Here is a 25848-nt window from a genome sequence, read left to right as displayed (position 1 = left end):
CTGCCATCCCTGTGGGGGTGGGACAGTCCTTCCCCCCATCTCCTGCTGCCGGCTGTAGAATGTGAGCCAGGCAGGCTTCGTATGACTGGGCCTGGAAGAATGACGGGTAGTCATCCAGCCGCTGTTGGAGAGCATCTGGGAGAGCAAGGCAGAGCAGGCTCCAGACAAGTGTATCCCTGACTGAGGGGCAAGGAGGAATGGGTGGCTAAGAGGCAGGTTAAGTGGTTGGTGCAGAAAATGCCTGAGGCCATGAAGGGTTGCTGTATGAATAGTGGGAGAGTTAGAGGGGATTGTCGCCAAGGCATTAAGATTGAGAGAGGGAGACGGAGAGAGATAGTTAAGGTAGCTCAGCTGGTAAAGAATCCACCTGGAATGCAGGAGAGTCCTGTTTGATTCCTGAGTCGGGAAGATCCCCTGGAGAAGAGATAGGCTACCCACTGCAGTATTCTTGGGCTTCCCTGGTGGCTCAGACGGTAAAGAATTGCCCTGAAATGCGGGAGACCTAGGTTCAGCCCCTGGGTTGGGAAGATTCCTTGCAGGAGGGCACGGCAATCCACTCCAATATTCTTTCCTGGAGAATCCCCATGGACAGAGGAGCCTGGCAGGCTACTGTCCATAGGGTTGCAAAGAGCTGGACATGACTAAGTACAGCACAGTTAAGTAGTTATGGTTTCTAGCTATGAGATTGTTTGGGGTTGGGTACATTTAAGGAAGGGAGCAGGGTTAGAGGTGATCTGCTAATCCATTTTTCATCCTATATTTTTATTGAATGTTTTTCTTGAATTGGGGGTAAGGAATACAGAGGTATTAGGCATGGGCAGCCTCCTCAGAGTCTGGGAAGATAGGAAATGAATATAACTAGACATAGATAACCATACGCTAACACATCTATGCAATTTCAGTAAGGATTGTAATAGCCTTTGACGTATTATTAGTCCCATTTTATAAAAGAGGTGATTAGGTTTCTGATGGATATTTTAATGACTTGGTCTTCCCAGGTGGCGCTAGTGTTAAAGAACTCACCTGCCTACGCAGGAGATGTGAAAGATGCAGTTTCCATTCCTGGGTCAGGAAGATCTCCTGGAGTAGGAAATAGCAACCCACTCCAATATTCTTGCCTGGAGAATCCCAAGGACAGAGGAACCTGGAGAGCTATAGTCCATGGGGTTGCAAAGAGTTGAACATGACTGAAGCAACCTAGCACAGCACAGCACAAAGTTACACAGCAAGCAAGTGCAGAACTAGACAATGGACCCCTTTTTCTGTCTACTGTAGGGCACAGCAAGGACAAGGACTTAAGGCTTTGAGAGAAGGGTAGGACTTAGCACACAGAAGGGGATCAAAAGGTAAAAATTTCTACTTACAAAATAAGTAAACCATAGGGATGTAATGTACAACATGGGGACTATAGTTAATAATACAGTATTACATCTTTGAAAGTTACTAACAGAATATATCTTAAAAACTCTCAAAAACAAAACAAAATACCCCACAAAGCTCTCCCAAACAGAAGAGTAGGGATTCCAGGTAGGCCAGTAGGTGAGATGCAATCAGGAATCTGGGAGTAGACCAGTTTGCAATGAAATGTTTCCCAGGAGCGAAGTGGGAGACAAGGTGGGAAAGGTACATAGAGCCCAGATCAGAGAGTTTTAACTGGCCAGCAAAGAATTGCACGGCAAGAGGGACCTGATTTAGAAGGGGGAGATGCTGACAGCAAAACCAAACAGTATTTTAGCAAACTCATGTGGAAGTAGTGCAGAGAAGGACTTAGAGCTAGGGGAAAATGGATTCAGTAAAGTTAGGAGCTTGGAACAGTGTAGGTTTGATAAACAGCATTCAGTTTAGTTCAGTTCAGTCACTCAGTTGTGTCTGACTCCTTGTGACCCCATGAATCATAGCACGCCAGGCCTCCCTGTCCATCACCAACTTCCGGAGTTCACTCAAACTCATGTCCATCGAGTTGGTGATGCCATCCAGCCATCTCATTCTCTGTCGTCCCTTTCTCCTCCCACCTCCAATCCCTCCCAGCATCAGAGTCTTTTCCAGTGAGTCAACTCTTCGCATGAGGTGGCCAAAGTATTGGAATTTCAGCTTTAGCATCAGTCCTTCCAATGAACACCCAGGATTGATCTCCTTTAGAATGGACTGGTTGGATTTCCTTGCAGTCCAAGGGACTCTCAAGAGTCTTCTCCAACACCACAGTTCAAAAGCATCAATTCTTTGGTGATCAGCTTTCTTCACAGTCCAACTCTCACATCCATACATGACCACTGGAAAAACCATAGTCTTGACTAGACGGACCTTTGTTGGCGAAGTGATGGCTCTGCTTTTTAATATACTATCTAGGTTGGTCATAACTTTCCTTCCAAGGGCATAATGTTGATAATATAGAAATTGGACTGTGAGAGCAGTTGCTGGGGTCGGTGGATTTTTTTGTTGTTGTTGCAATATGTGTGTAGATGGTGGGCAATCACTGCTCTAGAGAGAAGAAATAGCTTCAGAATCCAATAAACCTTGGTTTCAACTGCAGTTCTGGAGCAATTTGCTTATGTAACCTTGCTGAGCCTTTCATCCCTTTATGTTGAAACGGGGCTAATGACACTCACTTTACAGAATTAACTCAGACACACTGGTGGACTCTGTGCATCCCTTCTACAATTTGTGGCAGAATGGCAAAATAAACACGTTCTCATCCATCAGAAAACAAACAATAAAAATGAAGAGAAAGTCAGTAATCAATTCATTGTAATTCCAGAAGATGATGAATAATCTATCTTTATCTCATATAAAGAGGGCCATGTTTCACAATTTACTCCTGCCTTGGGGCAGTTATTAGGCAAACTGAAAAACCCATTTCCTGAGAATCTCTCTGTTCTGTTAGCCAGGGTATAGCCTGATAGCTGCCAGGGTAAACGTTAGTTAATTCTTAATTGATAGCTCAGCCACTGCAATTGATTCCATTCAACAATAATTATTCTCCTGTGGCTTGCTGAACTCAATTGTGAGATTTCCACCCCTTTTCAGTTGTGTATAAAAACAGCAGCTCTGAGGTCTTTAAAAAAAGGTAAACAGTAATTTTTCTTACTTCAGAGGTTCAATTTTATTTGCCTGGAAGCTCGCGTGCTGTGATTTTCGTCACTAAAAGCAAAAGCAAACCGCATGGTCGATAACGCCCCAGGGTTAACAATCTAGAGCTGGGACGCAGTTTCTAGGATTGTCCTCCCTATCTTCTCGAAGACCTTTTGAAGTTCTAAATTTCCCGTTCTAAGGAAACGCCCAGCAACCCCAAGATAAAAGGGGAGCTGAGCGAGCTGGCGGCTTCCTTTATTTGTCTGACTTCAAGCTAGCCATTTTCTGCTGCACGCGCCGCCGGACTCGGACTTGCCCGTGACACACAGGCGACTGTTTTTCCTTCAAAGGGGGGCTTGGATAGGTTAGTTTCGTTTCTGACCTGGGGGATTGGGAAATGCGCCAAGAAAAGTTTAAAACACCACCCGCAAGGATCTTCCTCGTACCATGATTCTCCTTCCCTTACAGATAGCAGGAAAGGCAGCATTTTTTTCCATCAACACCCACTTCCAGCCCAGCGCCGGGCTCAGAGAGGAATGTGTAAAATTAGTGGGCTCCTCTGAGTGACAGTCCGAGGGCCCAATCAGCGCGAACCGCGGCGCGCCGACTCCCCTCCCGCGCGCTCTCTTTGGCTCTTTCCCGCGGGGAGGGAGGTGGGAGGGCGCGAGGGAGGGGAGGTACCTGGGACTGGGAGTGATGTCAGCTCCCAGCTCGGTGCCTGCCCGGATTCCTGACATGGTGTAGGGCCGAGAGGGTGGGGAAGGCGGGAGCGGGGCACGAGAGGACTCGGGGCAGCCAGCCTGCGGCGAGGCCGGAGTGCCGGCGCTTTGAACTCCGGGCGAAGGTGAAGCACAACTTTTGCAACTCGTGCTGGCGGCTTTCCTCCCCCAGGTAAGGGCGTTTGGCTCCTCTCGGGGACCGGAGGGTAGTGGCACCGTTGTGTGGTTGCAGCTGCGCCTCCTTTTCACCGTTTGATTTCTTTTTCCAGCTCACTCCAGTTTCCCAGTGGGAGCGGGCACTTTTTGGTGGGTGGGGTAAGGCTAACTCCTGGGGCTCCCAACTAGCTTTTAGGTGAAAAATACCTCCAGGATTGGACGTGTGAGATCTTGTCTGTGTCCTTAAACAACGCCCCCTCCCCAGTCTCCTAATAATACTTGAGAACCCCAGAGAAGTGTGATGTCTCTCTGTGTGTGTGTGTGTGTGTGGGGGTGTTATTTTAAAATGTCACAAAAAGTTTATGAAATCTCGACTCAAAAATTATGATGAGAGAGAACAAAAGTTTTTGTGTTTTATTGGCTCCCCTGTGGTCTATTACATTTAAATTAAAGTCTGTCATTGTTATTCATATTTTTATATCATAATATAAGAAATCCTCTTTTATAGTTCCGTCAGAACGTGAGAAATTCACTTGGAGTGTATTAATTATGAGCTTCTGGGAAAACCGGTCTCTTGGGGGCATGCTTCAACGCCGATTCTTTTTCTCTCACATCTTAGCGGAGGATCCCTTTGGTTGCCAACGTTGTCACCTGGAAAGGTTAGAAAGGCTGTTGAGAACCTTCATATCTGTTTTCTGTGGCTGTTTGAGAGAAGGATGAGGGCTGGTAGTTGTTTTCATGGATCCTTTTTAGAGAAGGGAGTTTTAACTGGGAAATGTGGCTGAAGGCGTGGCAAACAAACTCTTAATTATAGGAACATGAATTTTTCAACATGTGGGGCCAAAACAAATCCTTCCTTTCAATAAGAATTGCAGGGAGCAATAGGAGAAGAACTTGATCTCATGTCACGGTTCGGTATGTAGGGAAAGGAACTGCCTGTTGGGAGCAAAAGGATATTTAGATAAGTAGAAGTACAGAATTCTGTTTTTTTGTTTATTTCCGGTTTCAAACCCTTTAACTCTTTCTTGCTTGGTGATTTTGTGTGCCCAGGTCACTAACTGGGTATGATTGACTTTCTGGGGAAAAAATTGACCCCATACACTGATTGAAAACCCTCACTTACCAGTGCTGAAGGCTCTTTCTTTTGGGGAAGCAAAGAAAGTATTTGGGCTGGGACTCCTGGGTCAAGTTTCCCTTTCCTTTCACCAGAGTGCCTCAGCAGTGAGGATCCTTCAGTTGCCAGGTCGGGAGGAAACGGGCGTGGACTTCTTTGTGAGTCAAAAGCTGCATCCCAGGTGCCTGTACGTCAGGGCATTTCCGGGAGAGGAGGAAAGAAAGAAGCCACAATATTGGATCTAATCAACCCATGTCGGGAAGTGTGGAGACACAGGACTTTGTTGATGGGGTTCTCCGTCTTAGCCAGATACCAGTTAGGTTGCAGGGCAAAAAAGAGGTATTTTGTTTTGCTGTTGTTCATAAAACACCTAAGGGCTTCCCTGGTGGTTCAGTGGTAAAGAACCCACCTTCAGTGCAGGAACCACAAGAGATATGGGTTCAATCCCTGGGTGGGGAAGATTCCCTTGAGAAAGAAATGGCAAACCGATCCAGTATTCTTGCCTGGGAAGTTCCATGGACAGAGGAGCCTGGCAGGTTATAGTCCAAAGGGTCGCAAAAGAGTTGGACACGACTGAAGTGATTGAGCACACCCTCGTGCACACATGCATAAGACACCTGGATCTGTATTGTTCTTAAAATTTTTAATTTGCACAGGATGGATTAAGAGTAGATTTTTTGCAAAGACGAGGTGTGCTTCACTGAAAAAGCCTATATATTTTAATTTTGGTCTGTGTTTTGGACTGAGAAACAGAAATTGGCTAATGTCACTGAAATAATGGTGACCGAGTCTTTGCTATTTATGTTCTGTGAAAGTGAAAAGAGTTATTTGTTCAGTCCAGTCTGACCCTTTGCAACCCCATGGACTGTAGCCCGCCAGACTCCTCTGTCCATGGGATTCTCCAGGCAAGAATACTGGAGTGGGTAGCCATTCTCTTCTCCAGGGGATCTTCTAACCCGGGGATCAAACCCAGGTCTCCTGCATTACAGACAGATTCTTTACCATCTGAGTAGAAGTACATAAAACATACTGTATTTTCCAATTTTTCCACACTTTTTCAGCAGGAAAGTCCAGGAGGTGAGGTGCAATTCCTGTGGGCTGGTGAGAGCTCTCTGAAGCCTTGACTGATGGAGTATTCAGACTGCTGTTTGTAATACCCAAAGAAAGCTGCAAAAACCAGTCAAGTAGTATCTTTAGGATGTTATCTTGTTTTCCAAATTCAGATTTATAATTCTTTCCAAGAAATGAGTCCTTGCTTAAGGACTTGAATATAACAAAGCTTTAAATTGCATTCGCAGTCTGAGTAGCAACCTTTAAGTTTACATACTTATTTTTAACCAACATTTCTCTTTCTACATCTGTGTGTAGGAGGCAGATGTGGTATACTAAAACACAGTATGTTCAAAGGACAAAACTTGAAAGATGTTTGAGTTATTGAGAAAGGTAGAATCAGGTTTTGGTTAAATTCTTTGACCAGCTATGATACCTCCTTTAAAAAATGGGATAATCTGGCCTTTGTGGACTGATGTTGACTTGAAATTCAGGCCACACTGTTGTTACATATCAATAGCGCCTAATTTCAAGGGCATTCTAGTCATTTTTTGGAAACAAGTTCAGTGAGAGAGAGTTCATTAACTGTTTATAGGCAGTCTTTTTGTCACTCACTGTGCTTGCAGGACATAAATCAGAACAAGGTCAATTCCCACCCCCCTCAGTTACTGACTAGCTGACTGCTTTTTAAAACCTTTCATATTCATGAACTATTTGTATGTTTGTAGTTAATTTAGATTATGTTGGTAATTTGTCACATTAAAAGTAACTTTTTGAGGTTCTCATCTCCCATTTTTAAAAATACCTATATCCTCAAAAGCACATCTTTCAAACTGTTAACTGTAAGACCTCATTCATCACTCTTGTCTTTTCAGAGATATTATTACGTGTTTCTGATCTGATTTGAATTACCTTTCAAAACAGTGAATGAATGTATGAATATCCATTTACATTTGGGTCTGTGTCTTGATTCTTTACTAAAAAATGTTCCTTCAAGGTACACACATAGGCAAGAGATAGTATTCAGTTCAGTTCAGTTCAGTCGCTCAGTCGTGTCCGACTCTTTGCGACCCCATGAATCACAGCACGCCAGGCCTCCCTGTCCATCACCAACTCCCGGAGTTCACTCAAACTCATATCCATCGAGTTGGTGATGCCCTCCAGCCATCTCATTCTCTGTCGACCCCTTCTCCTCCTGCATTAGGTTGGCCAAAAAGTTTGAGTTTTTCTCTAACATGGAAAAAACCTAAACAAACTGTTTGGCCAACCCGATACATAATTATGACTTTTTTTTATTCCCAAAGATTTCCTTAGAAAGTCATATTAGTTTTGAAAGTAAGAAAAAAAATCCCAGTTGAGCATCCGATTGTGAAATCTTTCAGGAAACCATGATTTTATTGTTTTTTTTTAACCATGGTGGAACAGATGGGTTTAAGTATGAGGTCCAAAGCTGTTAAGGTTACTGACACTGGGTGTTGTTTTAGGACAAAGGAAACAAAGTGTCTGTCCTCTGGCCAGCATTTCCCTTCAACTAAAAGTTGATAATTTCACAATTAAATCAGTCATCCAGCTGCCCCCATGTTGACACTATCCAATAACTGCTCTGGGCTTATGTAGTTCCTTGAATCTGTAGTGTATTATGTCATCACTTTCTCAAATTCATCGTTGTGCATGTCAGAATGATTTTCCTAGCCAAAAGCCTACAACTTTTGTCACATATATCACCACTATAAAGACTGATGCTTCATTAAATGGAGCTAATGAATTAAAAAAACAAAGCTGAACTAACCCACCCTAGAAAATACAAAGACTCTTCTATTTCTTTTACACTCTTTATTTAAACAGTAATTATTGATGCCAGTTTGGCATTGGTTGATGTTTCAAAAAGCCAAGTGTTGAGGGTTTCTTTTACATCAATTCTTTGCCCCATGTTTAAGGATCTAAGACACCAAACAACTGGATTTTAGATGAAAAAGTGTGCCCTTCCAGGAGTTTAAAGTTTACACACTCATTAGGCAGCTTTTGAAGAAGAGGAGGGTTTGAGTGAAACCTCTACCACTTCTCTTTGGAGAGCTTCTATTTCTGAAATGTGGGTTTGGACTCTGAGGGATCCAGGTGGGTGTGTTGTCTTAGTTTGTGACTAAACTTTGGTTGCATGTCTCCATGGAACTTGGTGTGACTCACAGTTTGACTGGCCCACATTCACATCCTTGTTTTTCTTGGCAAACGTAATGAGTTCAGAATAGAAACATCAGGTGGTGGTTTCCGTGTGGTGGTGCACCTAAAAATGCCCATGACTGAAGGAATTGTGCGAACTCAGATTGTACTGAATATCAGTCATTCTGGTAAAGACTCGTTTCACTGATATGGACCATGAAGGAAGAAGATCAAATACCATAACTTTAGGGACTGGCTGTAGATTTTGTGGACATCCTTTGAACTCCAGAGTAAGGCGAGGTCTTTTCACCTCTCCTTTAACTTAGAGAAATTAAGCATTTGACAGAAAAACAAATGCAAGTTCGAGAGCTGATAGGCTGATTCCTAGTGTTGCGTGTGGGGTAGCAAAGGAAAACTTAATTTTACCTGATGAGAGAGAAACTAAAGATGCTGTTTTCAGTGACAAGTCCATTCATAAGTAAGTGGGCAAAATACACACGAGGTAGTTCTTGGGAAAAAGTAGGTAGGACCGTTGGGAACTCTTTTACTGCTTCCTTTGCATGCATGTTACTCTGAACTGTATTATTGAATATAGTTTCATGTCATCTTATATTTCCTGTGAGCCTAGGATATAGCTCACAGAAGTCCTTTTGCTGGCTTTCTGTCACCCTTCTCTCTATATATATCTTTTCACAAATATAATCTTCTCATCACAGAATTGTATGAGGTTTTTATGAGAATTGTTTGAACTTTGAAAGAAAATGTAAACAGGCTAAAGCTCTATGGCCTACTTTCTTAATACAATAACGTGAGAGTGTGGCTGTGGTTGCATAAATAATATCCCTGGAACCATTATCTTTTTGTAAAGATAATGTTTCTGATAACAACACACGGTCGAGGATTTTATTTTGCTTGAACTGAAATTTGAACACACTCTACTTTTTCTTATGAATGATGGAAGAGTCAGAGGAGCCTGTAAGCTGTCCTCTAAAGTGACTGGACAGCGAGTGAGTGGGAGGAAGGAAACAGTGACGACTCACAGGAAACACTGATTGAACCTGTGAGTCGGCCAGGACAGTTTGTGTGAAGTCACCTGGGTCTCGGTGTTTTTCCTCTGGATCAGCTGCTTGGATGCGTCTGTAAAACTTTCACATTCTTCCGACCTCCACCCCATCAGTGGGTGACTTTGCCCAATCAAGAGGGCTTTTAAACATAGACTTAAAGTTCTTTTATTGCTTTCTTCTCAAGGTACCTTGATTCTCTAGGATGACTTGCACTCTATATTACATTACCCTGTGGAGCAGACACAGCTAAGTGCGCAATCGTTTCCATCCTTCCCACTTTTTACTGGTGGTCAGATAACACATACACACACACCAAAACTTGATTTCCCAGAATCCCTTGCAGCTGGGTGGTGTCTAAGCGACATCGTCCTGGCCAATAAGATTCAGGTAGCTGGGAGGGGCTCTCCCACAGACTCTCTTGCCTGTTAGGCTGTTGCTCTTTGTGTTTTCCCTTCTTTCTTCTAGGATAATGGATGCTGTTTTCTAACCACATAAGCCGTCTTGTGACCAAATTCAAGAAGTTTGAGGGGTAAGTGGTCTGGGAAGCTGATGGCCTTCTGGAACACTGTTCTGGACTTGGTCTGCCCACCTCTTGATTTATTTTGAGAAAAATAAATCTCCATGTGATTCAACCACAGAAGTTGGGTCTGTTACTTGAAGCCAGATGGGATCCTGAGTTTAAATTTTAAAGAAGTCATAGTTCTTTTCTCTCAGAATTAAAAGGCACCATCCTGCATGATAAAAAAAAAGTCGGACTTCGGAAACCTCCTTACCCTCTTGGCTTTGCTATTCATTACAGACTAATCTTGACAAGAAATTTAACGGTTTTGGGTCTTCGTTTACCTATCTGTAAAAGGTGGTACTGGTGTTTGTCTTATGGAATTTTTGTCAGTATTGAGGTGAAGTGAAGTCGCTCAGTCGTGTCTGACTCTGTGACCCCATGGACTATAGCCCAACAGGCTCCTCCGTTCATGGGGTTTTCCAGGCAAGAGTACTGAAGTGGGTTGCCATTTCCTTCTCCAGAGGATCTTCCTGACCCAGGGATCGAACCCGGGTCTCCTGCGTTGTAGGTAGACTTTTTACCGTCTGAGCCACCAGGGAAGTTTGTCGATATTAGAAAATGTTAATAGAAATAATAATGACACATTTGGTACATAGATTTTTAATAAATGATGGCAGCTATTACTAAAGAATACCATAGTGAGGAGCCTGAAGAAGGGGAGTTAAGTAATTTAACTTTTAGTAGGTTCTCAGTAAACATAGATTGAACAACTGAATGGTGGATTAGCTTTATGTATTCTGCCACTGGCCTCCATCTACTTACCATTCATTCCAAGGCCCATCTATTTATCTTCAGCCCCATCTGCCGACACTGGAATACCCGGAACTCTTCTGTTCTCCCAACTTTGGTTGAAAAAGCAAAAGATGTTCTTATGAGAGTTTTATTACCTATAAGCAAAGAGATGAAGCGGATGTGCCCCAGAGTCAGACAAATGTAAATTAGACTCTTCTGTCCTTAACTATGTGATTTTTGTCTTCTGTGAAATGGGAATAATTGGGTATGTTATGAGAATTACATATGATAATATATATGAAGCATTAACAGTGGTTTTCCTGGCAAACAGAGAACACTGGATTAATGACAGATATTATTACTATTTTGTTAAACAGTTCTTGACCTTGGTACAAGGTCCTCTTGGAGATATAAGGGCAAATAAAACATGGTCTTTACCCTTAAGGATATTTATATAGAGAAGATAGGGGAAGAAATGGAATGATCTTCCTTACACATAACCATAGTGAAAAACAGATTTAGAAAGCTACTTAGCTGTTAGAAAGTTGGGGGAAAATATACGGATTTAAACAAATGTTTAAGATATGTATTTTAAGGAGAAAAGTCACCAAGCATGCATATAAAAGTTATATTTGTCAGTGCAGGAAAAAGTTGTGAAATGGAGTGATTTGTGGGGGATAGGATGAAGATGATGGGAAAGATGAAGGGCCGTTAATTTTTTTATGTCTGTTTTACAGCCTTATGCATTACTCTTGAAATGTAAAGAGTATTAAAGTTTAAAGAATCAGTTTGTGGGGCTTCTTGGAGGTAAGTGATAGAAGATGGTGCCATGAAATAGTAAAGGATTGGGTTTAGAGGGGTCCTACTAGAGAAGGTGGGATTTGAATGGGATGAGTAGGAAATGTTGAGACATTCGGGGACATGAACATCCTTGGGTTTGGAACAAAACTTAGAATATAGTTTTAGAGAAAGGAAGATCAGTATTGTTAATAGAGGTAAGATACTCTAAAGCCAGATCTTAGAAGGATTTAAAAAGAGTGACAAGACTATGCTTTAAAATGAGTAGTGTTTTTTTTGTAAGGTAGGGAGGGATCTAAGAACTATTCTTATTTTATAAAAATGACTCTTGAAATAATATGTTGAATGTTAGGAGGGGTATATGTGGTGAACGGAGTGAGGACAGATAGAACAACTTTAATCAAGAAAGGCACACAGCAAAAGTTGAATTTAAATAGGAAATATGATGAATTAAGATTTAAACATCTGGAAAAGAAGATTTAAACATCTAGAGTTTGCAATTCATTGTGACCCATGATAACTTACCTTCATTTTCTCATTGTCTAAATGGGTTAAATCATAGAACCTGTCTCATTAGGTTTTTAGGAGAATAACAACAACAACAGTATTAATAATAGCTAATGCCTACTCGGTGTGTACTAAGCACTGTTCTGTCTGACATATTTCAACTTATATTTAATCCCTCCATCATCCCTAAGAAAAGGTACTGTTCTTATTCTTACAAATGACAAACCTGAGGCACAGAGAGGCTAAGTGAATTTCCCAAGGTCACACAGATGTGTGTTGGACAGGGATTTAAATGCAGGTGGATACAGTCTCCAGGGTCAGTAACCTCAACTACTTCATATTACTGCCTCTGGCTTAGTTCTGTACTTGACATGTTAAAAACTGCTAAGAATTGTTAGTTATTCACGCTATTCACATCATGGTGTTAAGCACAAATTTAGACATTTAGGTTGAGAGTGTAGGCAAAACCCTTGAGTGATAGACCATCTCTGTAGGGTTGCTACCTAAAGAGCAAGAGTAGGTGAACTTGCTGAAGAAGAGAATGTAGAATAAAAAGAGAAGAAAGGACACAGCCCACAGGGAACTCTTGACATGTAGACATGGTCAGGCCAAAGAAAAGAAGTTATTAAAGGTGATAGAGCAAGAATAACCAGGGAGGTTGGAAGGGAAGAGGTTGCTGGTGGCAAGGGAATGAAGCACGCCCAACACAAGTGGACCATCCCCACCATCCAGTGCTGCAGACATCTTACAGGACAAGTCTGAGAAATGGCCCCCAGTCCAGCTGCCAGGTCATCTGTGGGCTAGGAGAGCAGTTTCAGCACAGTAGCCATGGAATCCAGAGTACAGAAGATTGAGGAAGACACGGGAGGTGATGAACCCGAGGCTGTCCTGTTAGCCCAGCCTTTCAAGGAATTGAACAGGGAGAGATGTGCTCTGACAGTGTGGGTTTGATGATGGTCCAGGCAGAGAGGGTAATATGGAAGCAGCAAACAAGAAGGGGGAAGGAAAGGGATAGTTTGAAATTAGGTGGAGAATGCGGGTTAGCTTTGAAATCCGTAAGAATGCTTCTTCAGATAGAATGAAAGAAAGGATGCGGGAAATTGAGGAAAGAAATGTGATTGGAAGAGATAAGAGCTGAGTGAGTTCACCCCAGGCAGTCTGCCTTTTTTTTTCCCCCCAGTCTAATAGGAGGCAGTGAGAGGAAATTCATAGACAAGTAACTCAGGCTCCCCAGAGCTCTCGGGATTATTGAGACAGAGGAAACATTTGAAAGAATGACAGAAGTCTCTCATCTAAACAATGCAAGCTGACACATTTGCCAGGATGTATCTCCAGGCAGGAAATTTAATTTATTGAAGTGGAAAGTAGTGGTACAAAAAAAGAAGAGGGGAATGAAATGAGACAGAGGGATACCTGACTGTGTGTGAAGGAGGAATTTTTAGACACCAGACTGAATGGTTCGCAGAACAACTTCCCAGGGGAAATCTGAGAGCTCTGAGAGATGGGAAAGCAGCCTGGGTCTGGGACCACAGGCTGGGTTTGGTTAACACTGAACCACAGAGCACCAGGGAGTACTCTGAAAGAGGAAGGTGTCCAGCAGAGAGACCTCCACATCATTACATGCGCTGGTTTAACTGGCTCTGTGGATCTTTGATGGGGGAGAGAGGGGTCTGCCCAGCTCGCCCATCCTGGGACCCTTCCTTCCCCAGAGTGTTGAAGTTAGAGATGACGTAGGAAAGATGAGGATGCCAATATTGATTGCCTTTAGAATGTAACTGAAGTGTAAACCAAACACAAGAGGTTATGAGAGGAACTCAGAAAGATCTTTGGCTGAAGGACATTGGGTTGCAGTGTTTCAGCAGATTTGTTGTTGCAGTGACGTGAGTGGTATGAGAAAAGGACTGAAGCAATCTAATAGTTAAGAGTGTGGGACTAAAACATCACCACTCCCATCAGCCATAGGTGGGTCCTTTGGGGGTTGCTTTGACTGATGTCAGTATAAATGTATCCAAGTGTGGGCAGCATATTTAGATCTGGGCATAATGTTCTTGAGTTCAGTGATTCTCAGTGGGGCCAGCTACATACTTTGTGGAGCCCAGTGTATGATGAAAATGTGTGACCCTCTTGTTCAAAAAGCAGGAAAAAGTGCTGTAAAAGGTACTAACAGGAAAAGCTTTTCTTTTTCTTCTGTAGTCTCTCTTTACTTGTCATGGTGTTTGTTTGCTTTAATGTTATTCTGAGTGAAGTGAAAATAAAAATCATCAGCGTGAATTTTATTGTTCATCTTTCTATTATGCAATGCCAGTGTGAAATGCAACTATAAGAGCATTTAACAAATAAGCAGAATTACTGAAATCACGTTTCATAGTGTTTTGTGGTTTGTAAATGCATTTGTATATTCTTTTTATCAGAATGGAGGAAACCCTGCACAAAACTGGCTACCGTTATTTCACATCTCAATTTGCACAGTCTATTAGTCTTGGCTTATGGAGGGAAAGACTGAAAGGAAAAAGAACCATGGAGTTGCTCTGTCTTTGCTTCACTGTGCTGTCATTGTCAGCTTAAGTGGTTGGTTAATACAGGGGAGTGACAGGAGTAAGAGAGGATATGAAAGGAGTGTTTGGTTGTTTTTGTTTCTTAGAAACACGCTGCCTTGTTTCTGCATGTACAGCGGATTCCGGATGGAAAGGAGAGCCTCTTGCGGCTGTCAGCACCCACCCACCTGCTCACTCAGTTGTTTGTAGCGCATTTACCTTGAACTTGCTTTACGTCCTGCTGAACTCAATGCATTGTGAGCCTGCCAAAGTTCTGTGCTTATGGAGCATTGCAAACAGTGTGTATGAATAGGGCGGCAAGGAATGGTGGCCACTCTTATTAAACAGATCTCCTCTGCTTACATGCACGCTCCACTGTGCCATCTGACCTTGTTTATAGAACACAAGTTCAAAGTTTAAATTAGGAATTTCGACCTCATTTATGAAAAAAAAATTCAAAGTTTAAATTATTAGGAATCTTGATGATGACAGCAGAGTGTTAAACCAGATATGGGGTCTTTCTGAGCATGGCGTTCTGTATGTGACTACAGGTTACAAGTTCGTGAAGATTGCCCTGGTTCTGGGAAGTTAAAGCACTCACTTTTAAGCTTGAGCTACCCTCTGATCTTGAAGTCTCAGTTTCATTATCAAAGTTTACAACGGGTCAGGTTTGTGTGGAGTGTCCCACAGACCCTTCTCCTGGCAATCAGCCCTGTCATTTTTGCCTTTCAAGTGTTTTCTGAATGACTTTTCCTTCTACCAATGCCTTGGTTTACATCCTCATCATCTCTGATACAGACCGTGCAGTTAGTCTCTTGCCTATATTCTGCACCTTGTGGCTAGACAGATCTTCCAAATAAACCTTTGGTACAAGGCCTGCCTGGTCCTTTCTCTGACCTCCTGTGGGCTCAGGCTTACAGTCGAATTCTCAGACTCGTGGGTCTGGGATGGAGACTGCCTTCAGACAGGTATGGTTTGAACTACACAGTATTTTAAGAAATTTGCGCCAGTACTGAATTTTTTTGGTGACTTCACCAATGGAAATTTACATTTAACAAAGAGAAGATCTGGCTGCTCTGGGCTCTAGTTTTCAAACAGGAGGACCACCTGTGAACTTGAGGAGGAAGGTTGACTTTTTAAAAAAAATATTTGTTTATTTGGCTGCGTTGGGTCTCAGTGGCGGCATGTGGGACCTTCATTGTAGCTCATGGACTCTCTCTAGTCATGGTGTGCGGGCTCCAGAGGGCGCAGGCCCTGTAGTTATGCTGCACAGGCTTAGTTACCCCATGGTGTATGGGGATCTTAGTATTACAACCAAGGACTGAACCCACATCCCTGCATTGCAAGGAGGATTCTGAACCACCAGACCACCAGGGAAGTCCCAAGATTGACTCTTTCCCTTCACTTTCATGATCTAGAGCATGCATTTGCCTGTTGTTCTCAAGGAATGCTGTGAAGGAATTAGAATGCTGATTCTTTAACTTGAGAAATTAAGTTCTCCAACCTCATAGTGTAAGTTAGGCGTATGCTTTGTAGCAGCCCTTGTTTTCTTTTTTGTTTTGTTTTGTATTTTAGCTCTTGATTGCTTTTTTAGGAGAAATACTTCCTAGGTCTCACCTGATCCGTGTCACCACTGTGTCACTTGTGACCTCCTCTGATCTTGATTCTTTCTCTAAGCTTCTCTCCTGTGCTCAAACCCAGGCTCTGACCCCCTGGAATGCTTTAAGTCTGCCCAGCTCTTCTACTTTTCCTATTGTTTGTCCCTGCTTAAACCCTCATCTTTCCTCTAGACCCTCTTAAAGCAGTTCATCAGGAGACCCTTGCTGAGAGCCTCAGTCTGAGCTCAGCCTACAAACTCTTGCTGGAAGCAGGTAATAAAATCTTTAGAATTTTAAATGCTAAAGGTAATGGCAACCCACTGCAGTATTCTTGCCTGGAGAAACCCATGGACAGAGGAGCTGATGGACTACAATCCATAGGGTCACAAAGAGTCAGACACAACTGAAGTGACTTAGCACTAAGTGGTCAGTGAGTTCAAGTTGTTTGTGAAGGTTCCTCCTAGCCCAGTGATTTTGAGAAGCCATAATTCTTCCAGTGCTTGTGCCTATATGTTACTATGCGTTTGGTTATTTAGTTGTTTTTTGAACTTGTGCTTTGGGATAGGAACTTTGCTTATGTCATCTCACTTAATTATGAGGGTGGCACTAGTATTATCTTCCTCTTACTGATGAGGAAACAGTTTCCTCCAAAACTGGTGTTCCAAATGGCTGATCTCTAGTTATATCTTATTTCTTCAAATAGATTATATACTTGTTGAAGGCCATGACTCTGTCTTTGTTGCCAGGCCCTACTACCCAATCAGGAATCAGTAAATGTTTTAGTGATGAGAGTAATGATTTTTTTGACTAGTGTGCATTGAGGCCTAGACAAGCCTCCATGGGAATGCTGAGGAGACTTGAGTAGTATCTTATACTGTAAGATAGACCTCCTACTGTGCATAAAGACAGGATAGGGTTTTGATCTTCGGCTGTGGATTTAGATGGACCTATGGCTGTGTCTCAGTTTCTTCATTTGTAAAATGGGGTCAATAATAGTATTTTGTAGCAGTGGTTTTAAACTGGGGTGATTTGGGCCTGTAGGAGTCATTTAGCGATGTCAGAAAACACTTCTTGTATTACAGCTGGGAGTAGAGGCAAGATTGACTTTTAGTAAGTAAAATCCAGAGATGATGCTGAACATCGCTGCAATGCACGGGCGCTTCTCCCCCATCAGTAACAAAGAAATACCCGGCCCCAAATGTCAGTAGGGCCGAGGATGAGAGACCCTTCCTTGTAGGTTCCTGAAGATGAAACAAGATAATGAATGCGATGAGTTTGGCATAGTTAACTGTCACTCTAAGAAAACCATCTCAGACTGAGAAACCAGCGTTTGTGGGTGGGGGGCAAACCCTAAATAGCCTCACTTCAGAACATCTGTGATTCTTGCCTTATGCTAAGGATTTCACGCTTTCCTGTTTAGAAGTGACAGACTCAATGGAGATTGTGTGTGTTACACTGTGTACTAACATGAGCTGGCATGGATTTATCAAAGCTGTAAAAACAATTATTAATTTTTAGGGTGTTACTGGTAAACTTCCTGCTTGCTTAACTAGAGATAATTTTGGTGTGTGAGTTTAAATCCTCTGATGGAAAATGTTTTGATTAGTGAATTTCCAAACTATGTTTTGATAAGTGGGACATGAGGAGTTTTTGTTTTCACATCAAGAAGCCTATTGTTTTCATAACCCTAAATTTAAGATGAAGCCACTTTCTCCCTGTTTACTGCCTTACCTGCTTGCTGCACAGTTTTGGCATTTGTAGGAGTGGCTTGAAGAACTTTTGGATTTCTATCTTTTTTTTCTTTAAATTTGAAGTTGAAACTTATTTAATATTTTTATAGTTATAAAATAATATATGCACTTTCTAGAAGATTTAAATAATATGGAAAAAAACATAAAGAAGATGCAGTTTAAAAAAAATAGTCTTCAGTATTCTGCCACACAAAAATACAACTACTGTTGCGGTGTTTCCTTCCTTTTTTTCCATTCATATATATTTTTTCATATTTGAAGTATTCTGAATGTGTATTTTTGTGTCCTGTTTTTACTTACATTGTTTTATTTGTTTATTTAATTTTATTTGAAAAATTTTTTCCATTGTACTGCTCAGCTTATGGGTTCTTAGTTCCCTGACCAGGGAATGAACCCTGAGCCCACAGCAGTGAAAGCACCGAGTCCTAATCACTGGACCGCCAAGGAATTCCTCTTAATGTTGTTTTATTTGCATGTCCTCACATGACTACAGTACCTCTAAATATTATTTCTAAGGACTGTAATATCTTCCATCTCTGAGTGTTTCATGGTTTATTTAACCCTATCACAGCACACACAGCCTGTTTTCAGTGTTTGCTGAGCATCTTTCGGCAGTCAGCATTTTCTGCATTTCAGATCCTTCCCATCTTTATAAGAGATGACAAGAAGCAGAATCAAAGGGTGCGGGTCACTGTGCATGGATGTCTTGGTCCATGTTGATGTCAGTTACCAAAAAACAGCAGAGTGATATTCTCATTTTAATAACGTCTGTTAACTTTCTAAGAGAAAAGATATTTTTTTTTACTTTTCTTTTTTATTTATTTGATATTTATGAGGTCAACCATGTATATGACTGTTGGCTGTATTTCCTGTTTAACTGTTCATATACTTTCCCCATTTAATCTATTGGGAATTAGTATTATTCTCATTTGTCATGAACTCTATGTATTTCATTTATTAATCCTTTCTGATAGTTATTGCAAATATTTTCACCTAGTTTTTTACCCTAATTTTTCTGATAAAATTGTTTTTGTTTTTAGTGATGTAAAAGTTTAAAAATTTTGTGTAGTCAAATCTTTTGATTATTGTTTTTCACCTGGGGTCTTCAACCTTCCTTCACCTCTACTCAGATGAACCCTTTCTGCTCTGAAAGTCACCATGCTGAGTCATCAGTGTTTAAAATTCTATCCCAAAGTAGATTCCTATCAAGTTTCCTAAGGAGGATAAAAGTGCTGAATCTAATATGGACACCCACTGTGTACCATGGAAAACCCTTCACACCAGCATGTGTGTGCTTGTGTGTGTGAGAGAGAGGTGGGTGGAGAGGGAGAGAATAAGGAAAATTGATGAGAAAGGATGAGGCTCTTGTTAGGCCCCTGCTCATTTGCTTTTGTTTTAAATTTCCTTTCCCTCAGGGTGGGAGCGATCTTGTTGCAGGCAGGGGGGCTCCTAGAGGTTCCCAAATGGCTGAGTGCCAGGGACCAGCAGCTGGCTGAGCAAACAGTGTTTGTACCTGGGCACAGAGTTGGCCCACAACGATTTGTTTATTTAGTGCAGGAGAAGGTGGACTGAGCAGAGACGGGCCCCTCCACACCTCACCGTCATGTTCCACTCTCTCAGGCTCCAGGCTGTGTGCCGCTGGGCCTTGTGGAAGTGGCTCCCTGTGCTGCGGATGGACTCATATGAGTCCACAGCCCTGTTCATCTGCGGGCCACCAGCTGTATTAGCCGAAGCCTAAAGAGAGGTAGCGATAACAACCAGTGCTCACTTGGTTGTTCTTTCTGCAAAGCCCTTTTACTTGGGCTTTTTAATGTGCTTCTCACCTCAACTTTATGAGGTTAAACACTGTTTTCATCTCCATTAACTTGGAGGAAACCACCACTCAGTGGAAACATAATTAAAATCTGGAGCTTCTGACTGCAGAGCCGATCCTCTGGCTTCTGAAACAATTCCTTCGTTGTAATTTCTGGGTGTAATTTCTCGGCAATGCCATTGTGCAGAGGGTAGCAGCAACTGTTTTAGATCTTCGAGTCAGACGTGTGTTGGATGAAATACCAAGAGTCATGTCATAACACTGTGACTTGGTTTTCTCATCTCTAAAATGGAAACAACAGTGTCTGCCTTGTAGGAGTGTTAGATTAAGTGGAGGTGGTACATGCAAGCCACCCGGCACAGCACCTGGCCCTTTTATTGTGGGAGTGCAGATGTAATGATTGTTTCCTAGTCTCAAAGCTGAAAATGCTCTTTTTTTGTTTAAAAATTTCAGAATAGCTGGTAAATCTGCTCAGACTTGTGAAATTTTAGTAAATGTTATTTATATTTAAGTGCAAGAAACATTTCTTTATCTGCCCTACTTATTTTCCTGTTCAGTAGATTTTCTCTTCTGGTGTGGCTAAGTCACTTACTTCTCTGAAATCCTTTTGCTTGGAGAATTTTGTGATGAACCCCCAGTTTAGAACTATATGCGCAGCCAAAATAAAACATACTTTGTCTATGTGTTTATGTAAAAAGCACAGACAGTTCTTTAGAGGAGCAATAACCCAGGCATTCCTTTACACATAGTTGAGAATTTTGGCATTATTCATGGTGTTGTTACTTGTCCATGAATCGTTAAACATTTAGGTAACAGAGCAGCCTTAAAAAAAGTTACAGAAAATCATAAGAAAAGACAAAGTTATTAAATAACTCAGGAGAAGAGTTGTTAAATAAATTTTTTTCATACCATATAAAAGTTGGGTTAGATCTCATCCTTAGGCTAGACCTTGTGAACCACTTAAAAAAAGAAAAAACTTTGCTAATATTATTGTTACTTCTGCCTAAAGAATTTCAACATGAGAGTTGTCTTGCCATTTGACTTCTGTTGTATGTTTATTCTGACTTTTCCATTTTAATAAATTGAGTCAAGTAATTACAAGAGTTGTTATTGTAGAATTATAACCCAACACTTTGTTTTTGTCTCTGTGGAGTTAAAGATAACACTCTTCAGGAATCTTCTTTAGAATATGCCTTGGGTCTTCTTATTTTTTTTCTGTCTCTGAAGCCATGGTTGCATATTCAACAATACATTAACCTTGTATTGGAATGGGGAAAAGTGAATGAGAATAGAGCTTTATTGGATTAATAGCTGATGTTCTTGCTACTTCTCTGAGAAATTTAGATATGTAGCCATGTAATTTTCCCATTCCCTGCCCTTGCTTTGGTAGCAATGGAGAGACAAGGATGGGAAAGCATTTTTAAAATTTAATTTATATAAATTCATAAATTAGAATTGTACTTTTATATAATTAATACAATATGTATATGCTTTACAGGAAATATGGTTAAAGTTAAGTATCAGTGATTAAGTGAAATTTACATGATTTCTCAGTTCCCTTCTATGTCAAGGATCAAAGTGAGTGCACTGTTGGCCAAATCTTTTGACTGTTGCGAACTGAGTGCAGTACATTGTAGAACGCCACACCCCATTTGAATGGTCAGGAGGCATTTGTTTTCCTAAAATTCCAGGTCCATTGTTTGATTTCTTAATAATCAGCGAAAGTGGACATTTGGGGGCAGAGGGGTTAGCGGTATTACTGGTGAAGAGAGTGGGTTAAGTGGGAAGAATAAAATTGGTGCTGACCTGACAACTGATTTACAGGATACAGAGAACTTAAGACGAGGCTTTGTGATCCTGAGATAACAATCCAGTTCAGCCCTGTGCCAATCACTTCAGTCAAAAACTGTGGCACCAGCCCTTTGATCAAAGCCTGAGAACCCAGCGAGTTTTACCAGGCATTTCTTGTTGCTGCTGCTTGGCCTGTGGAGTAGGAAGAGTAATAAGTGTTCATTAGCACGCCCGCATCTGTAATACATCCACCTGCAGCACAGAGATGCTTGCCTCTGGTCCAGAAACCGTAGCATCCCCACCTGATCTCTTCAGCCCCGGCATTTTTGTACTCAGGAACAAAATGCTGACTTGGCAACAGTAGAATCCACCAAGTGCCTCAAATAACAGTTGCAAAACCTATTGACCAGGATAGGAAGGGTTTCCTAAGAAGAATCACTGTGTCCAAGAAATTAGTGAACTGTTTAAAGCTTTTTCTTCTCTTTCCTCCTCTTGTGTATGTGACTGACATGAACCCGGATAGTCAGAGACACTGAATACTGGTCATCCAACTTGATCCCTTATAATCTTGTCAGCCATACGCCAGAGGCTGTGGTCTGTATCAACAAACAGTTTGGAGTGTTTGGAGTCACGGAGAGAGAGAGCTTTGATGGTGATTTGTGACCCTGTTCAGGACTCATTTCATTGGTGGCCTTTGTTCCCATGAAACAGAGATGTGTATATGAGGGTGGAGGCTGTGAAGACAGGAGGAGGGAAACGAGGTTTGGGGGCTTTGTACACAAGCCTGGAGAAATATGTAGATGTGCTGCAAATATTTATATAAAAGGACCCTGGGACCAAGAATCTGCCAGTCTGATCCCAACATTGATCAGCAGTGTCATCCTGGGCAAGTTACCTGTGGTGGTGGTGGTGGTTTAGTTGCTGAGTCGTGTCTGACTCTTTTGCGACCCCGTGGACGATAGCCTGCCATGCTCCTCTGTCCGTGGGATTTCTCAGGCAAGAATACTGGGATGGGTTGCCATCCCCTCACCACAGAATCTTCCTGACCTAGGGATTGAACCCGGGTCTCATGCATTGCAGGCAGATTCTTTACTGCCTTCCCTGAGCCACCAGGGAAGCCACACGTAAGTCACTTGACCTGACAGAAAGTTGAGATTATAATAACAGCCCATGCTTCATAGGAAGAGTTGTGAGGGTCAGATGAGACAGTGTGTAACAGGCTATAAAACATGAAGCAGTAGTATGGTTTAATCTTTTTTTTTTGGCTGAACTGGGTGGCATGCCAGATCTTAGTTTCCCGACCACGGATCGAACCCCTGTCCTCTGCGTTGGGAACGTGGAGAACTGGACCACCAGGGAGGTCCCTGCAGTAGTTTTAAGCTGAATGTTTCATAGGGAGTACATTATCTACATTTTTAACATTCTGAACCTGCCCCTCTGGTGATAAAATACACTGTGCAGGCACCTGCTTTTCCTCTGACTTCTACTCCTGAGACATCTCTAACCTCATCCCTGGACCCTAAGTGTCACTAGAGCCTGGATGATGACAAGGTAGTTCCTTGAGGTTTTCTGGGAGGTGGTGCTGTGCCCCCTGGGCAACATGGTAGCAGTAGCTCTTGTCCCTGCTCAGGCCTGTCTGCCATCTGTTTTCTTGGGGATACAGTAAAGAGTACAAAGTCATCAGTAATCAGTCAGCTCTAGGAATTGTTTCTTGTTCCTAAAAGTTTGGAATTTTGGGGATAAAGTGTTCAGGTCTCACTGTCCTCCTTACATATAGGCCTTTTCAGGTAGCTTTAAAGATTTCCTCGGATGTGAGGTTATCAGACAAGCGTGTCAGATGTGGGGAGGGGTACACTCCAGTGGTCAAGGGAGACGACTGCAGCTTGGCACCCCGTGCTTTGGTGTCAGTGTCCAGGGTCACGTGATGTTGTAATACACAGATCACTCACCTGGCGATGTTTCATCTCCCTGACTTGTGAAGCTGTGATGCTCCTGGGCTATTTAAACTCCTGGCCCTGTTGACTGCATTGGGCTGGTGTTCAGAAAGTGGCCTGAGCTGGTTATGAAAAATGTATAATTTTTGAACAGAATCACAGGTATTTTTCAGAGAATGTTCAGCCTTCACAGGACCTCCAATAGAAAATATCTCTCTAGGGCCTGTAACTTCCTTGGCATGATATAAGAAATAACTTTCTACACTTAGAAGACAGCTTGTCTTTGGTTGGATTGGCTGGAAGCACAGCAGAAGGTAGGTGCTGAAGGAATTTAGGGGCCAGGAAAAGAAGGTGGCAGGATTGGGCAGAGGACAAGCTGACTGGCAATGTGGGAATAACTAAAGCCCTGGACGCCCTTATGGGGAGCTCTGGAGCTGGGGTGGCCCTGCCCAGTTGTCTTCAGTTGAGGCAAAGGGCTGGACCTGTGTATTCTTGAATCAGCCAATGGTTGGCAGCTGGCTGCCCCTTCCAGGGGCATTACCTGAGGACCTTCTCTGTGAGCCAGCAGCAACTGGGGATGGGTACACTTGCCCTAAAAATGAAATTTGGCTGGAGCACAGTAGTGACCACTACCCTGTCCCAAAGAATCTAACCAACCCCTTAAGAGAGAAGCAATCAAAATACATAGCACCAAATTCCCAATAGTATGGAAAGTCCTTTTATCTGCAAAGTTAGAAAGTTTGATCCCTTAGCAAAACTGAAGGAAGAGGTCATACCCCTTTGTTACTGATAAATCAAACAGATCTCTAGCCTCTCTGAAGTTTGAGACACTTGGATAATATTTATACCTGGTTACGGTGCCAGGGCCAGCTTCTGTCCTTGTGAAGTGGCTGACCCGTAATTGAGTAATTTTTCCCAAGTGTGAATTATTTTGCATATTTGGAATATTAATCGTATGTGTATATGCATGCCGTTGTTTCTGGGATCTTTCATTCATGTTGAATGTGTAGGATCGGTGGGTCACCACCAGAAAAAGCAGGTAAGGCACAGAGACTGTAAACTCAGAACATTCCAGGGGACCCTTGGGATGGAGGGTGGACATGGGAGAGCGTCTGTTGAAATCACCTGACACAGCACTTTAGTCATGACTGAGGATAATGATTTAGGAGTCACGTTGCCGAAGGATAAGTTAGTGTGCTTTGAAAAAAATGAATCAGTTTTCTGGCATTTCCCAAAGCCAGTTGTGCTCAGCAAGCGTCTGAGACTGTCTGGCGTGGCTTGTGGTGTGAGTGGGATGAGTGAACAAGGCCAGAGTCAGTCAGTCATAATATCTTTCCAGCTGCAGATCAAGTCATCTGCAAAACTGAAAGCTGCATTTTCTTTTAGTAAGTGAAGGTGGTGGTGGGTTCTGCCCACTCATCATCTCAGTAGTTTGGTGAGTGTGGATGATCTGGGCCTGGCACCAGCAGAAGTGGTAGAGTTTGTGTGTCCTGACCCATGGACCTCACTTCCAGTGAATCCCTGTTCGCTCTGGAGTAGCCCTTGTATTCTTTACTTTAATCGCGTTATCACCTGTGCTGTGCTAAGTCACTTCAGTCATGTCTGGCTCTGTGCAACCCTGTGGACTGTAGCCTGCCATGCTTCTTTGTCCGTGGGATTCTCCAGGCAAGAATACTGGAGTGGGTTGCCATGCTCTCCTCCAAGAGGAATCTTCCCAACCCAGGGATCGAACCCATGTCTCTTAAGTCTCCTGCATTGGCAGGCGGGTTCTTTACCACTGTTGCCATCTGGGAGGCTCAATATTATCATCTGGGAACTCTGTAATGCCTAGTCACGGGAAATGTTACCAGCCTGTTTCCATTATGGATGGAGTGGAGAGAGAAATAGGTCAGTGTCCCTTATTCAGAAACTGAGCAATTCAGCTGCCTTGGCCTTAGCTTCTGTATTAAAAACACACATCTCTGAACCTCTTGGAGGAAAGCAATGATTCGATGGCTGCGTGATTTACCATCTGGCTAACTTTATTGCATAGAAATGGTAGACGGAATAAAAACTCTCCGGGTTTCCTCAGCTGAGAAGGAAATTAATGCAACATAGCTTTCCAGGTGGCTCAAGTGGTAAAAGAATCCACCTGCCAGTGAAGGAGATGCAGGTTTGATCCCTGGGTTAGAAAGAGCCCCTGGAGGAGGAAATGGCAACCCATTCCAGGTTTCTTGCCTGGAGAATTTCATGGACAGAGGAACCTGGTGCGCTACGGTCCATAGCGTCGCACAGAGTTGGACACAACTTAGCGACTGAGCACAAACTCAGTGCTCGCTGTGGAGGAAGGGCTAAAGGAGAGACTGTGGAACACGGGCACTCGAGGTGTATCTTCCTGAAACCTCCACTTGGAATGATCTTTCTCCCTGTGATCCTTGGTGTGGAGATTTGATAGTGCAAGGAGCAGACATCCTACTTGGGGCCAAGGAAAGTTATATGTCTTTCTCTGGCTTCTCCATC

At 42.6% G+C, this 25848-nt stretch overlaps 1 protein-coding gene across 8 annotated transcripts in view; it reads left to right on the top strand.

The window, feature by feature from the left end:
• The first annotated feature begins 3790 nt into the window (after positions 1-3790).
• Positions 3791-25848, top strand: part of PPFIBP1 (PPFIB scaffold protein 1) — a 213284-nt gene continuing 191226 nt past the window's right edge. For 5 of the 8 annotated variants that reach the window (XM_055396399.2, XM_055396396.2, XM_055396395.2 and 2 more), the window contains exon 1: positions 3792-3960. The gene's annotated coding sequence lies outside the window, so the exon portion shown is untranslated. Of the gene's footprint in view, positions 3961-9794; positions 9859-25848 lie in introns of all 8 variants that reach the window. The other 3 variants (XM_055396393.2, XM_055396391.2, XM_055396392.2) reach the window with 2 other exon arrangements.

The sequence above is a fragment of the Moschus berezovskii genome, chromosome 6 (genome assembly GCF_049115385.1).
Source record: "Moschus berezovskii isolate FMDL1 chromosome 6, NW_MosBer_1.0, whole genome shotgun sequence".
In the NCBI taxonomy this organism is placed as follows: domain Eukaryota; kingdom Metazoa; phylum Chordata; class Mammalia; order Artiodactyla; family Moschidae; genus Moschus; species Moschus berezovskii.
Note: the sequence above shows the minus strand (reverse complement) of the source record. Positions and strands in the feature narration are given on the sequence as shown.